This window comes from Setaria viridis, chromosome 3, assembly GCF_005286985.2.
Source record: "Setaria viridis chromosome 3, Setaria_viridis_v4.0, whole genome shotgun sequence".
In the NCBI taxonomy this organism is placed as follows: Eukaryota; Viridiplantae; Streptophyta; class Magnoliopsida; order Poales; family Poaceae; genus Setaria; species Setaria viridis.
In genome coordinates, this window is record NC_048265.2 from 43,332,647 (window position 1) to 43,349,497 (window position 16,851).

At 43.1% G+C, this 16,851-nt stretch overlaps 1 long non-coding RNA gene across 1 annotated transcript; it reads right to left on the reverse strand.

The window, feature by feature from the left end:
• Positions 1-2,425: 2,425 nt before the first annotated feature.
• LOC140222127 (uncharacterized) lies at positions 2,426-2,747 on the reverse strand. The gene is made up of 2 exons (XR_011897675.1): positions 2,708-2,747; positions 2,426-2,617 (listed from the first exon to the last, which is right to left on the reverse strand). It is a non-coding gene; the product is annotated as an uncharacterized lncRNA (long non-coding RNA).
• Positions 2,748-16,851: the final 14,104 nt, after the last annotated feature.

The following is a 16,851-nucleotide window of genomic DNA, read 5'->3' on the forward strand; positions in this document are numbered from 1 at the left end:
CAGAAAAAAAAATTAGATTCAGTGGTTACTATTGTCGTCATACAAATTATTGAGTAAATGTTCAATTAATTGAGAAACCTAGCCTTCTTCTTATACACTCGAGCACACTGCAACTAACCTTCCTCTCCAACTCATGTAAATCGATTACCCTCTGCTTAAAATATTTTGTGCTCCAGGGGCTTCTCTGTTCCATGGTCCAGTAGGCAACGACCCAGCGTTCCCAGGATCCTGAGACCATTTCCGAGCAGTTAATTAACTAACCATTGTTTTATCATATTTCTGGCGTCTCAGCTCAGTGACCTCCTGCCTCTCGGAGCAGCCATCGCTCATTCTCTCTTTTTATCCTTCAGGCGGTTCCCATGTTGAGATCGGTCAGGGGTTGTGTGGAAACACAGGCGATCCTTGCCCGCTTGACGGGATCGGGAACCGCAGCTCAATAGAATGATGGTTTGCTTTCTATCCTGATGCCTTGCATTTCAATTTTACAGTCAAAGAATTCACTGCCACTGAACTGTGCGCATGGTTACTGAGAGGAGCATTGGACTCTTTGGCTGTTTTTTTTTTTGCTGGAACTCTTGAACTTTTCTATGCCTACTCGGACTGGACTGCAAATTATAGCCGAGTTGTCCCATTACGCAACCTATACTACTGCATATTTATTTCCATGATCTGTTAGTTCTAGGGAAATCGGCACCCACGTGAGTATGCGGAGATACTTATGAAGCTTTCAAAATGTCTTACTTTACATATATCATGGAAAAAGGAACATGAAGGTTACGTAACAACGAAAATGGAGAGATATAAATAAAATGAGTTTATTTGAGGGACAGATTTTTTTTATTCTTGTCATTGTGTGCTCAGTTCTCACATTCAATACTTGTCCAACTGTGCACAAACCAAAGTGACAAACCACATCTCCTGAAAACATTGTTAAGGCTTTCATATAGTTCTGCTCAATCTTATTCACTAGTGTGGCTCCCCCACTATCTCTGTGGACAGGCATATCAGACTGCCATCAACCCATACTATCCTCCATTGTGCAGATGGACCACTACGATCGATCATGCTCTCACAGACCTGGATGGCCTTGCAGTTGCAGTGAGACAGTGATGCCAATAATAATTGCTGGCATTGTCCTTGTTAGTTGTGCAAATCATGACCAGCGTGCAGATAATTGAAGTGGCATGTCCTCCTGGAGCTTCAGGCTGTACGGTATCAGAGCTTGTGATCTCAAGGAGTTAATCTTGTTTAGTTTGCTATAATTTGGATGAAAAAAATGTGAACTTTGTAGCACCCAAGTCAGAGCAAACGTTCTTTTAGTAGTATAGTACAATGTCCGTACAGAGAATTTTGGTAGTTCAGCTGAGGACTCAGCAGATTTCATTCCTCCAAGTTTTAGGGAAGTGTTGTAGAAATTGTCAGAAACACCATCCAAATTACTGGGATTCAGTAACCTGGCTATCATCTTGCTGACCTCAAGCGCACCTAAAACTACAACCAAACTTCGCCCCGATGGTGAATTGTGATGGATGTTGCCAAGGCAATTTTTTAGCAACGGCTTGACTCAGCTAGCGGGCAAGTCGGGCATGACATGGAAACACCGGGTATGCTTGTGAACTTGTCTGCGTCGGTATGAGGACTCCATGCATGAAAATGATCTTGATGGAGATTGACCTTGGGGTTCTTTTGTTCTTGATGCCTCCCATTTCTTTTTCATTATATTGAATGAGTATCACTACGGGAAACCGAAGCTTTGCCGAGTGCCCGGGGCACTCGGCAAAGGCCTAAAAACACTTGGCAAAGGCTTTGCCGAGTGTAACACTCGGCAAAGAGCACACGGCAAATTTTGTGTCGGCAAAGACTAGTTTGCCGAGTGTCAAAACTCGAGCACTCGGTAAACATTTTGCCGACGGCCAAAAAACACTCGGCGAAAAGATGTACTCGGCGAAATGCGGGATGACGGCGTCGGGGTAACGGCGGGTTTGCCGAGTGCCAGACGGGAGGCACTCGGCAAACACAAGGTCTTTGCCGAGTGCGAACACTCGGCAAAGACCGGACCTTTGCCGAGTGTCATCCACTGGGCACTCGGCAAACCCGGGTCTCTTTGCCGTGTGCCGGGTCCCAGGCACTCGGCAAACCCGGCCCCCTTTGCCGTGTGCCGGGTCCCAGGCACTCGGCAAAGCCGGCCCCCTTTGCCGAGTGCCTTGACCCTAGCACTCGGCAAAGTTACCTTTCCTACACCTGGGAACCCCCCCTTTGCCGAGTGTTAAGTCCAAAACACTCGGCAAAGGCCCCTCTTTGCCGAGTGTTACACTCGGCAAAGTGACCAGAACCCCCCCTTTTTCGAAATTTTGCCACGTATAATGGACCCCTCTCAATTCACAATACACATATCACAGGCATTTGTAATAAACAACCACATGGATAATTCACAACCACAGGCATAATTCATAAACACCACAGGCATAGTTCAACATAAGCACGAAATAATCCATAAATCCAAGTTCTTCTCACAATTTAGTTTCCACATTGTTCACAACCAAGTCTACTTCCGTGGAGGCCAAGGAGACCACTGCGACAAATCTTGATCTTCATTATTCGAAGCCGCCGATTGATTCTGCACATAGGATAGGACATTCTGAGGTAACATCTAAAGTTGTCAAATTTAAACTATTGAATCTTAAGCACAATGTGTCAAGTGACTCACAGGAGTAGTCGTGGGTGGCTGAGGCGGAGGGAACATCATCGGCGGTGGCGGAGGTAAAGATTGTCCCATGCTCGAAGCAAAGTTCTGCATGTACTGGAACATCTGCTCCATCCTAATCCGGTTTTCCTCCTCCATCCTCCGCCGTATTTCCTCCATCTGCGCCTCCATCTGCGCCTTAATCTCCTCTTGTGCCTTCCTTGATTCTTCCACCTGGGCCTACAATATTTCATTGCAATGTTATAATGCAAAGCTAAAGTATAACAACAAACGAACGATGAATGGAAGAGAAAGAACCTGTAGAGCCTCCATCTGGAACTGTGCAGCGGTGGGTCGTGGGCGTACCGCCGGGCTCGAGTCCGTGCTCCTAGCTCGGATCTGGGAGAGAGTGGGAGTAGAGTGGGAGTCGAGTCCGTGCACGGGGAGGTTTCCAAAACCTGCAACATAATAAACGGCACGATAGCCGACAACCACAATCTCACCAAAGAGTTGGCACGATGGCCAACAACCACAACCACAACCAACCACACCTCTATTCTTTTCAACATTTTCTAATTTCTACTCTTCCTTCTTCTCCAATTTTCTAAATCCATGCCTCTAATTTATAAAATAAATGCTACCACATCCTACCACCTCTCTAGTATTTTCAACATTTAATTTCTAATTTCTAATTTCATGCATACTCTAATTTATGATGTGTAGCGGCACATAAACTTACCGGAGGGGTGACGGAGGAGCGGGCGCGGGGCGGTGGCGGGGGCGCGGCCTGGCGGCGACGGCGCGGGGCGGCCGAGGGTCGGGGCCGGGGGTTGGGGCCGGCCGGCGCGGGGCGGCCAGGGGCGGCCGGGGCTGGCTGCGGGCGTGTGCGGGGCAGGCCGGCGTTGGGCGGCCGGGGCCGGCCGCGGTCGGCGTAGGCCGGGGGCGGCGTCGGGCGGCCGGGGCCGGCCGCGGGCGGCGCGGGCCGGGGGCGGCGTCGGGGCGGGCCGCGCGGGGCGGGGTCGCGCGGGCGGCGCGCGGCGGCGGGCGGCGAGCGGGGCGGGCCGCGCGGGCGGCTAGCGGGGCAGGCGGCCGGGGGGGCGTGCGGCGCGGGCGGTCAGCGGGGCGGGCGGCCGGGGCGGCGCGTGCGTGTATGTGTGGTTGTGTGCGTGAGGACTTAGCAGATTGGATGGATATTCGAAACCTTTACCGAGTGCCCTTGATCTAGCACTCGGCACACCCTTTGCCAAGTGCTAGATCAGGGGCACTCGGCAAAGTGTATTTTTTCCCCGAATTGCGTACTGACGCTATCACGTGGATCCGGGGTAATCTTTGCCGAGTGCCCTGGGGATGACACTCGGCAAACAATGTGTTTGCCGAGTGCCCTGGGGATGACACTCGGCAAACAATGTGTTTGCCGAGTGCCCTACTGCGACACTTGGCAAAAACGTACCTATATTGCATGTGCAACAACACTTTTAGTAATTAAAAGTATGTAAACTTTGTGTAAACCTAGTCAAATTCACTAAACATTGCGTATTCCATTTTTTAATTAATATTGTTCCATTATTTCATGGATTTATAGCTCATATTTAATTTATATCTATTAAATTCATATACGTGCAATTAATGAATAAAAATTACCAAACGGATCTGAAAAATTCCCAAAATTTGACATGAACCAATCTATGTTCTCTATAGCCTATAAAAAAAATTTGGACTCAATGAGAATTACATTTATCGATTCATCTCAAAATCTTACCGGATCCTTCCAACTTCTACGAATCCTCTCCGGAGATGCTTCGAATTCTAAACATCATATGTCAAAACTTGTGCGAAACCTTGTCAATTTTTTACCACAGCCTCTACATATGAAATCATAGCATCTTGCAAAATCTCGTGATTTTTAAACTTCGTTTGTATTTTTGAGAATTAAACAATCATTTGGCCACACGTTCGTAGTCGTGTTTCCTTAGCAAAATGTTTGAAATTCCTTTTCATTTTCTGGGTGAGACCTCAATTTGGACTCACTAACATGAATATGATTTTTCCACTCATATTATTCCATTATTTCAATCACCTGCAGTTCAACTTTGACTTAAATAAAAAAATTACTCTAAATGAAATTAATTGATTAAATATAGCAAACAGGTCAAAAAATAGTCCACCTTCTACCATGCAGTGCCAAATACCATACATGTAGAGTGTAAAAAGTTTGGAGGGTGGAGGAGGGAAAAAAAATTATTTTTGCCGAGTGTGTCAAAAGACACTCGGCAAACCCTATAGCATGCCGAGTGTGCCCCCTAGCACTCGGCATACTAGTGGCTTTGCCGAGTGTCCCATCACGACACTCGGCAAACTAATGGCTTTGCCGAGTGCCCCCGTAGACACTCGGCAAAGCCTAACGTCCGTCACGGAGTCGCGACGGCGGCGGCACCGGGAAGTCACGTGCTCGTCAGTTTGCCGAGTGTCCAACTTTGCCGAGTGCCTTGTGGGTGTTTGCCGAGTGTTTTTTTGGCGGCACTCGGCAAACCGGTCCTTCGCCGAGTGTATTATGTTTGCCGAGTGTTTTTGGTATTGCACTCGGCAAACCGGTCCTTCGCCGAGTGCCCGAAAAAATACACTCGGCGAAGTAATTACACTCGGCAAATTCGAGGTTTCCCGTAGTGTATTCAAAGAATTCTCTGCCACCAACTTTTATCATAACTAGTCATCAACCCATGCATTCGCACGGGCAAGATATACTCTATATTTGTGGAGATTAGAAGACATCTAAGTAATGACTTGATGATAAAAGTTTATAATATTAATTAGACTGAAAATTTCTAGGTTCGCAAGCCCAATAAACAGGTTGAATATTACACTGTTGTTTTAAACAATTATGTTATACGTACACTTTGCACTGTTTAAAAGCTGCTTATAGTTATATTTCGAAATCACCATCCATGCAATAGGAAAATCTTAATTAACGTTTGCGGCTTGACAATATAATAGCTCCACTTAATTTCTCTAGTTTCTTGATCAAAGTAGCCAAAGAAACAACATTATTAGTTGAGGCATAACCTTGTCTTTCTTTGATTAAAATTCAGGTATAGCTGCCTCCAGAGTAGAAACAAAAGAAAAGAAAATACATCTTAATCTGCATGAGTGGATGGTTGCTAAAGAACTGTAACTATTTACCTCCCATAATCTGTAGTAAGGTCATGCATTCTTGTACACAGCATTTGTTGGTCTAGCTAGTACATTCTTGTACCGGACGGCCTTTAGTACAACACATGTATCACCTCTCTTTGATGATTCCAGTATGTCAGCACTTGTAATGCAAGAAGCATAGAGTACCCATAATGCTACTCCTTGCAACGATGATTCATGTATCTCAGCGTCCACATTCGACACACCAGGGCCAAAGCACCTGTTGACGGCGGGGATATAGGTGTGCCCAGCCTGTCATACTCATGATTCCGTCGCCTATGAATTGAGCTATTGGTGTTCTTCAATTTCCTTCTCGGTGTTCAAATGCATCATAAAACTTTCTTTAGTGCGTGATCAATAATTGTGCAAAAACAGCCTAGGGCAGAGTATCCTCGAGCAGCTTGTCGTCGTAACTCCACCATGGTAGCTAGCCAGACAGAACATTGCAGAGGCCCTGCAACCATCCCCGTGGCAACGTAGAACCGACACAGCGGGCACGGGTTGTATAACGCCACAGCCATTGAGCCATACGTCAGTGCACATGCAATTTGCGCTGCGTTACCATCTCTCAGTTCCATTGTAAACAAAACATCAACAATGCAGGGCAAGCAACGTTATGAAAATAGACAGCATGTATGGCACAATCATTGAGTGTCCTGCTAATAGTGCGCTGTTCTTCTTTAGTCTGTTGAATCAACAGCATCATCGATCGAGGTGAAGCACAGTATGGCACGGAGGTGGCGGGTGACGGCGTGAACACCCTGCAAAACACATGAACATGAGCTCGATTCCCTTCTCTCTCCTCTGTTTCTTGTCAGCAGCCGATCGCCGTCGCCGGCAGCGCAACACACAAGGACCAGCCGAAGATTATTCCTGGAGTGGCAGCGCAAACAGCAGGGATGATCATTGGCGTCGTCTGTGTGTTCTCGACGACGGCGAAGACATGGATTCCGTCTGTGACGAAACCTACGGCTCTAGGGCATCTCACCTTTTGTCAACAATAATGAGACATGTATAATTACCCTAGCCGAATCAAGAAGGACATGGACGTACATGCATGCAGCTATATATGTTTCCTCGGGTAACCACAGCAACCGTCACATGCATGCGGCCATTTTTGTTTCCTTTTGTAACCACGTGGGGGGTTTTCTACTTTAATCCCAGCCGTTAAAACTTTGGCCCCTGATAGATCAATGGTTAGATATTTTTCTTTAACTGTTCTCGTTTGAGCTCTTGAGTGTTTCAGTATACCTGCTTAGAGCAAGCTGCGAATTTATAGCTGACCTAGATGGACACGTGAGAGTTACATGCAGTCTGCTTCCACGTGAGTACTCGGAGGGTATTGCGGTGAAACTCACCTATCTTCAGTTAAAATTAGCCTCGAAATTTTGGTTAAATCTTTAAAAATGTTTGAAGGAATCATACAACAGCCAAAAGATACAAAGTATAAATTATCTTATTCTTGTTTTGTTAAAATGTTGCACTGTGAAGAAACAAAAGAGTACACTGCTTTTAGTAAGCATAAATCGCTAATACAAAACACTTGACCAAATCGGCTCATCCATGTCAGTCATTTAAAACAAACTCTATGGTAGCACGGATCAGTCATCCGTGCTGGCTTGTAAACGAGCTAGCACGGACCGTAAAGGATTATCCGTGCCGACTCTAGAGTGAATACCTTAGGATTATCCGGACTGACTCTAATTAAGAGCCGCCATGATATCTTCCCGGTATTTGCACTGCATTTAGGTTTTATTCGAAAATTTATAAAAAAAATTATTCAGATTTAGCTGGACACAAACTTTATACGAAAATTTGTAGGTTCCGATAAGATATAAAACTTTATATTTTTAAAATTATATAAACGCCCAAATACTGGATCAAAATTTCAGACATTAAGGGTGGAAAGGAACATAACCTATTAGATTCAGTAACAATATATAGGTGGGAGGCAATGAGGGATCACGAGACGGAGAGGTCGTGAGTTAGAAGGCTAGATACAGCTACATTTGTAATTGTGTTGGCACATACACTACGAGTATATATATGTGTCGCCTATGTTGTGGGTTGGATAACCAGCAGGGATGAGTACATATTTCAACATTGCTTTAGGGACATATTTCTTCATTCTCTGTTCTGGAGAGATATAATGAATGCCATTGGTGCAATCAACTGCAACTGACATGATGTCGATGATGTACCCGGACCTCTTCCAGATGGCTCAGTTCAAGGAATGCATGTGCATCTACCCCCTGCTGAAACAATCCGCCTCTCATAAGCCTAATTCTTCTGATGAAGAATATATACAAAAATGAATAACGTTAATACCAGCGAAAAACGATAATCCTTTATTCTATAAGCTAAGCCATAATGAAGAGAATTGTTAAGCAAGTAGCTCAATACCAGTTTACTTCTGATTTTCCAAATGCCTTCCATTCCTATAGGATCTGTGAACAGTGCAACAGCGTCAAACTATATTTTTGCGCAAAACCCTAGCCAGCTTATCACTCTTTTAGTACTTAGTTTCATGACTGCCCACCAGAGGTCCATGATTTATTAAGACAAACCAAATGTGTATATCACGATCTAAAGTCGTCGGTTGCAGATATGATTTTATATATCTGCATTTTCTCGGATATGGCTTAGTAAGGATTAAAAAAATAATAACAAATGCACTTCAAGTCTGTTGGAATATAAACAAATTAAGGAGATTGAAAATATGTTACACTATAAGTCCCTACAACATATATTCCTCTGGGAGTCTTACTATGAGCAAATGTGGATGTTACTTTCGTGATGCTTGCACAGAAGCACAACTATGAGCAAGGCCACAAACAAAATTGCTGACTGGAGTACAGGGTAAGGCCACAGCTGCTACTTCACAACCGAGCATGTCTTGAAGATGATAGGTCTGCTGCGCTTGATCAAGCTGTTGAGGGGGACTCCCTGCCTCCCTGGTGCTGGCGAGGTTGGCCATCTTTGATGGCTACATCCACATTGTCATTGTCGGCTCTGTCAGTGAGCTACCTGGAGGGAAGCCAACTGCGTAAACAAGGCACATTGTGCTACTTTGATTCTCGAAACCTCCCACTCCCTCCCTCCCTCCCTCTTTCCTCCTCTTTCTCCGATCCTACAGTGTCATGGTCATTTGCAGTTGTATATGTATACAGAGCTTTTTGGTACTCCATGGACTACCGATATTATCAAAGATTTGCAATATTCTGAATTTTATATATTTTTCACGACTCTATACATGCCAAAAGTTGAACCTCCTTTGGGTCATTATAAACGGCGGGGCTCGTTACTCATCATGTGACTCTATATGCATCTGTAAATCGAAATAGTGAATAGTGTAGTTTTGTGCTAACATCATTGGAACAAAAAGGACAGGATATATATCCCAATTAATATTAGCGTTGGTGTCTCCTTTCATCACCATGGAAAGCTATTGAATTTTCGTAATTTTTTCAAGTATATTCAAAATAAATCTCATTACATTATTTTCACATGATCACTTTGTTTACTCCAATAACAAAGCCAACCACCTGGCTAACTTCCATACTGTAGAAGAAAACAGATAATCTGTAGACTAAAAGGATTGGTAAAAAAGGAAATTGCGCTACCAGTTTTTTTGTAACCGGAAATGTTTTGGTGAAATAAAATATTGAAGCTCGCACAGGGGCTCGTTGGTCATGGAGACAAATCTATCCTATGATCTAATTTGCACAGGGGCGGCGTCACATATACACCACCGTGAGAAAAGATTCACTTAATACTTGCGTTTTGACCGTATAAACCCATTTGCAGGGGCGGAGCTTCGTTGGGGCCAAGGTGGGCCACGCTCCCCCCCCCCCCCCCCCCCCCCCCCCCCCCCCCCCCCCCTCATTTGTGTAATCTTCCACTGGATGCTACAGTGTTTAGGCATACTTTTGCTAATAAAACATAGCTAAATGGTCACCCCTGGACTCCTTAATCATGTATGGCCCCCTCTAAAGTTTCCTCCAAGCTCACTGCCCATTTTGGTCTTCCACTAGATGCAAGCGACGCTACTGTATCATACATTCTCCTGAGGTCTTCCATGCAAAACGGGGAAAACAAATCACGAGAACTAAATGCAACGTGACTTGAAGTATGGCACCTCAGATTGCATCAGACTCTGACCCTCTGCTCCATTCAATTTGAGAAACAAGGTATACATATAGAGGTAACCCCAGCAGAAGTATTTTTTTTTTGAGGAATCAGGAGGGCTTTCCCCTACTGTATATATATTAATAATAAAGAAAACGAGATACAATTACAGGGCTAACAAAATCAAGAAACAAAAAAGGAAACAAAAAGGTGTTGTGGTGCATGCAAATCTGCAGGTAGCTATTGCATGCTTCAGACTTAATTGGACACGCATGGCCTACCTGTACTTGTCCTCCTAGATGTAATAGTCCTACACTGGAACCTACAACTTCATATTTAATTTCATCATAAGTTAAACATTTTGGCCCCTACACAACATAACACGATTACCACTATATTAACCACAGTTGAGGTACTACTTTCCATCCGTAATATATATGCCGGCTGTAGTTAGAGCCGGTACAGATGGTTGTATCGGTACCAGTTCTAATAGTCACATCCAACATAAGGTTTGGTTTAAGTACTGATGGCTTGAATCCATATAGAAACATGAGCAATAGTCATAGCACTTGCCTTTTGACTCTATATATGTAGCTACAACCTTCCTCCTTGGCTATGCACAAAGTGAAAGTTTACTATGATATCAGTGCTTATCCAAGGCACAAAGCAACTAGGCAATGATATTGATATGTACCTGAAACCATTGGTTTAAGATCTATTCTTGTTACGTAAAAAAAGGAGGGGGTAAGCATGTGGCATGCATATCAACAGGAGTAATTTAACCTCTAAGCATTGCTTTTTGTAACTATCAATGATTGGCCTACACTTAGTTACGTGTCGGGATAGTCAAGCAAGGATACAGGGCTTGCACCCAATGTTGGGCCATCATCGATTTCTTGTTCCCAAACACCCATTAAGAAAGAAAAGTAAGCATTTATCTATGTCCGTAGACCACAATATAAAGCCTACGCATTGTAATGGGACACATGTATTTTCTATGGTAAAGGATCTAAAGTAGAATTTGGAATGGGACCTGATAGCCAATCTATATTGAGTTAAAATGGAAAAGCACCCATGTGGAAGAAGAAGTTGATATCTTGGGTCGTTATTGTGAAGACTTAGAGGTCCGCAACGTAATTGACGTGATGTACCCCATGAAGAATCTTTGGATGAAACTGCTAGGTCTCCTATGTACATATGGAAAACACTGAAAGCAGTACATGACCTAAAATGTATGAAACAATGAGATGCCCTACATCTAGAAAAAATAGAGAAAGAACAATGTAACTTACGTCCTACGCTACATTATCTGCAAAGAAGAGAAAGAAAGCATGTTTGAATACTTGAACAGTCTGTCCGGCTACACCTCCAGTATAAAGATACTAATAAATATGATAAGGAAGAATCATACACGTAAAGCCTAATAATTGTTATGCGCTAATGGCACAATTGCTTCTAGTTAAACTGGTATTCTACCTGATATTGTTTGAACAATTTCACATAACACATAAGTTAATCAATTCAGACAATCTAAAAAGGCTACATAATGATGTGGTCCAATGTCTAGTTAGCCTCGAGACAATCTTTCCTCCATCCTTCTCCAATATTATGATGCATCTCCTCATTAACCTTGTCAAAGACATTAATATTGTTGATCCTATACTCATACACAATATATTTACTTTTGAGAGGTTCGTAGCAATTCTAAAAAAGTATGATCGTATTCATTCTCGTCCAGAATGATGCATCACCGAAGGTTATAGAATAGAGGAGGTTATTTGATTTTGGATTGACAATGTTGATGAACTTAGACCGATTGGGGTTCCTGTGTCACGCCACGAGGGAAGACTAATTGGAAAGGACACAATAGGAATGAAAACCATAGTGTGTACCGACTATATTTCATCCAGTAAAGCACATTTCACAATTTCTCAACAACCACAGTTGGCGTGGCTCCTTAATTATATCAAGGAGCACAAGAAGATTCCATACTTCAAATACCCAAGGAAGTTCGAGGTCTGGATTACACGCAGTGATATAATAATTTTGACGCTTTGTTGCGACGTAGCATCCCAAAATTAAATAAAATCTGGAATGTTGACCATATATGACCAAAGGTTGACTTTTAAAACCATAACTCGGATGAACAATTGGTGACCGTTCATGTTTGGGTATTGGGTGAATTTGTGGCAAGCAGATCAATCTAGACCGTTGGATGTGGCTTAGGGTTCCTGTTCCCTCGACATCAAACCAGCGCTGCCACCTCCTATTCCTGTCGTCGTCCCCATCTTTTTCCGCCGCCACCTCTGGTCTTCCCTTCCCCGTGCGGCTGGTGTCCTGATCTCCCACGGCCGTTCCCGGCGAGCTCGCTGCTGCGTCCAGCTGTGGGGCTGCTGTAAGTCGTCTTGGTCGATTTGCTTTTCCCTCTGCTTCCAGCCACTGCGGTTGATGTCTCCCGCTGCTGTGCGTGCTTGCTGTGCCATCAGCCTCCAGTTGTTGTTTGTGTGCGTGCTGATGTGCTGACCTGCTGCAGCTGCTTGCACGTTGGGAGGGAGAATCAAGGTGTAGGATAGCGCAGGAAGGTTAAGATTTCCCCAATCTCATCTGAACCCTTGGTAAATTGCTGAGATTGAGCCAAGGTATCAATTTCCGATCAGTACATAGCTAAAAAGAATTTTGTAAGATTCAATTTATTGGCTGTTCGAGTTATGTCGTATGAATTGATTTCTTCTGTGAATTTCTGCAACCAATTGATGAGGAATCTCAACCTTGTCCAATAACAAAAGTTTTAGGTTTTATTGTTATCTTTCCAATGGAGTTGGTTTCACTCGAATATGATTAGCGATCTAGGAGTTGCCCAAAACACTGCTGCTGTCTTGATCACTTGTGAAAAGTTTCGCTCAGAGATCTGTTCATGAGCTTTCGACTTAGTTATAGTCAGAATTCGTCCAGCTTGTCTGTAGAAAAGTTATTGGAAATTTTGTGTAGATATCCAAAATGCATTTATTTGCTGCCTTTGGTTAAGTGGATCAAAAGATATGGTTGAACAACACAGTAATTTAATCAAATTTCCAGAATTTGTGAGAAACGCTCATTTGGGGTTTGGGCAAGCGATCTCTTCGAGAATATAGACTTGTGATTGATTTGGACTAGTTCCTAGATGTTGTTTTGTCCGACAGGTTCGGGGAGTTCTAGAGTCGAGCGTGAGATGCCGAGTTCTCGTCAAGGTTAAGGCAAGTGTGTGATGAACTTGTGTAATGATAAACTTGCTTGTTGGATGTTTTGTTGTGCCTTTCGACTATGTTGTTCCATGTTCATGTTCATGCTATTCAAGCTTCATGATTCAAGTTTTGAGTTATTCCTTTACATTCCATTCATGTTCCTGTGGATCCAGATGTGCAGTTTGGTTCTTATATTCATGTTCCCGTAAATGCTGGCCCCACTTGCTCGGCTTTACCGGTAAATGCTAAGGACGTTTCAGGTTGTGTCTGTTTCAGATGGATTTCAGATGGAAACTACTATTTCATGATTATTCACTCGTTCACTGTTTCTGGATTAAAGTATGTTCTTTCTGGTTATAATTGTACTTCCTTACGCTTGTGTTTATTTAATTTTTAGGTACCAAATGACCGCGACCATGCATGGAAAGTGGGAGTAGCATTCAATCAGAGCACACACGTTTAATTTTACTCAAGCTTAGTTAAATCCATTCACACATTAGAACTTTAATTAGTTAAATTGGTTTCTTTATCGTTTGTTGATGGTGGAACATCTTTGGGTTGATCTCGTTTTTGTTTTGATCCTATAGAAGGGTTGTGATGCTTACTTATTACTTATATGTTATTTATGTGGTATGTTTCGGATGCCCAATTTACTGGGGAAACTTTGTCAAAATTTTCAATAAATTCTATACTTGTGATTTTTTTTATGATTTTTGTAGCCTTTGGGTTTTGGGAAAAATCTGGGGTGTTACATGTGACTACATCTCATGGGTAATGAGACAATTTATGAACGATTGGCCTAGTTGGTTTGGGAAGCAAGCACAATCCTGACCATTTAAGAATACGACATATATGGGTATGAATTTAATATAAGCGTCACCAACCAAAATTATGGTGTCCGTATAGATACCAGAAACAACAAATAAAAAAGGCACATATTATGGTCACATAAAAGAGATACGGGAGTCTGACTATGAACTTTCAAGATCCCTCTATTTTGGTGCCAACGGGTGAAGAGGTGCAATGATAAACTATTACAGCACAACAAGATAGGGTATAGGGATGAACCGTTCGTGCTCGACAACATGTCCAACGTTGTGGAAGCTCTTATTGGTTGCGAGCACGCCAACGCGGCTATCACGATGTCTGAAGGCTAATGGAGCGGTTGAAGGCTACCGTCGCAGTGTTGGATGCATGCTTTGGATATATGAGAATCAGACTTACATGTTGGACTCGATGTTGTTTCCAAGTTTCATACACAGCCGCGTCCAACAACTCGAGAACCGGACTTTACGGGCTTTGAGAGCAAGACCTACACGTGCAGCCGGCCCGTCGAACTCGAGCCCTGAAAGAAAACTGGATCGAGGACTTGCCTGTCTCTCCTCTCTCGCGCCGCACACCAGGAGACGGGCCGGCGAGGAGGTCAGGTCCCGGACGCGTAGTTGCAGGAGCCAGCGGAATAGGGGCAGACGTTCAGGTGCAGCATGGTCATGTTCGTCTGATTACATGCCAGCTTTTGTGGCTAGCATATAACACTCTAGAGAACGATCCCTATGGAATTCAGATCCCGCTGTATTTTCTAGCCTTGGCGATTAAAATTGTTAGATTGATGATTCCATTTTTCTTCCAAACCTTTAGTTTGAAATGTGTGATTAGGACAATTGATTAGTCTTAAGCAATTATTTATCTTGCATGTGTGAAGGACTAGAAGCAAAATGACTATATACATTCTGGACTCAGAACTACACTTGGTAATCAAGAACCAAACGACCATCCTCTCAAGATTCATGACGAGTCCTTATATGTGAAATTCAGATGCACTACTAGAGAACTGACTTTAGATCCCACCTCCTTTAGTCTCGGTTTAATTTTGGCCTGGAGAAAAGGGGGTGCGCCACAGTAGGCTGGAATTGGACGCACCTTTACTCTCAGTTCTTTTTTGCAACTGGGACTACAGGCCACCCTTTAGTCTCGGTTAAAACGGCTAGTTTCCGGGCACCGACGGCGCCACCTTTTACCCCCGGTTGGAGCCACCAACCGGGACAAAAGGTTGGACCTTTTGTCCCGGTTGGATTTACCAACCGGGATAACCAGTTTACTCCCGGTTGGTAATTCTAACCGGGACAAAAGGTTGGACCTTTTGTCCCAGTTGGCGTTACTAACCCGAAGTAAACACCAACCGGGACAAAAGCTCATCTTTTGTCCCGGTTGGATTTACCAACCGGGATAAATCTTATCTATAAGAGGCCTTTCTTTCTCCTCCACTCCTCCAGCCCGAGCCACTCCACTCCACAAAGACAGAGAAGCTCATCCTCTCCATGGCGCCGAAGCAAGCCTAGGGGAGGTGCTGCTGAATTTTTTTCCTCATTTCCGTGGGGATTTCACTCATCCAAAGTGTTGTGAAGGTTAGCTACTTCATGCTCCATTCATTTATTGTTGTTAAGCTTTGTTTTATACTTTAGAGAGGGAGAAAAATGAGTTTGTTTGTTGTTAAGCATGTAGAGGATTTGTATTTATACATGTTTTTGAGCTACAATGTGATGGATAGTTTGAATGTGAGAGAGAATGGACAGTAAATGTGAGGTAGAATTGAGATTATTTCAATTTTATGTATTAGGGAAAAATTAGAGTAAATGTGTTTTTAATATTTATAAATTAGCCATATAAATTGTAGGTGCAATTTCATACTTTAGTACTTTTCAGGTAGAGGTATGGAATTAGCCATTTTTAGAATAAGTAAATTATGTGAGAAATATTAAAATTTTTAATAGTTTAGTTATTTGTAAATTAAATATGAGCTAAATAATTTGTGTATTTCTATGTAAACTTTCAGCAATATTTGAGTTTGTCATAGTTTATCATGTTATTTGCTTCTAAAATTTTAATTTGTGTATTTCTATCTAAAATTTTAGCAATGTGATGGATAGTTTTATTGTAATCCATTTTATTAATGGCTTGCGTAATACGATGCAGATGGACCGGCAATGGATGTATAACGCGGACAGGTGGAGCAAGGTGTTTATTGCTGGCATGAATAATTTTCTTGAAGTGGTCAAAGCGAACAAGCCAGAGAACGGGTTTATATCGTGTCCATGCGCCCAATGCAGTAACCAGAAGTGCTATTCAAAGGCTTCATAGGGGACTATTCACAACCACTTATTTAGATACGGTTTCACGTCTAACTATTTGGTTTGGACCCGTCATGACGAAAGAGGGGTTGTAATGGAAGATGGTGAAGAGGAGGAGAATGATGACAACATTCCGAATTGTGCTATAGGCCAAACTTTTGCAGATACTATAATAGGTGAGGCTGATGAAGATGAGTTTGCAGAAGATGGTCATACTGATGACCTCGTTCAGGTGCTTAGGGATGCACACAGAGATTGCAAAACTCAGAAGGAAGCATCAAAGTTGCAGCGCATGATAGATGATCACAAGAAATTGGTATACCCAGATTGCCAGGGAGGCCATAAAAAGCTAGGTAACACACTATAATTTATGCAATGGAAGGCCAAAAATGGTGTGTCCGATAAGGCATTTCAGGCGATGTTGGAAATTGTCAAGAAGATTTTTCTTTCGAGAATATTGAATTGCTATCCACAACATATGAAGCTAAACAGATTGTTTGCC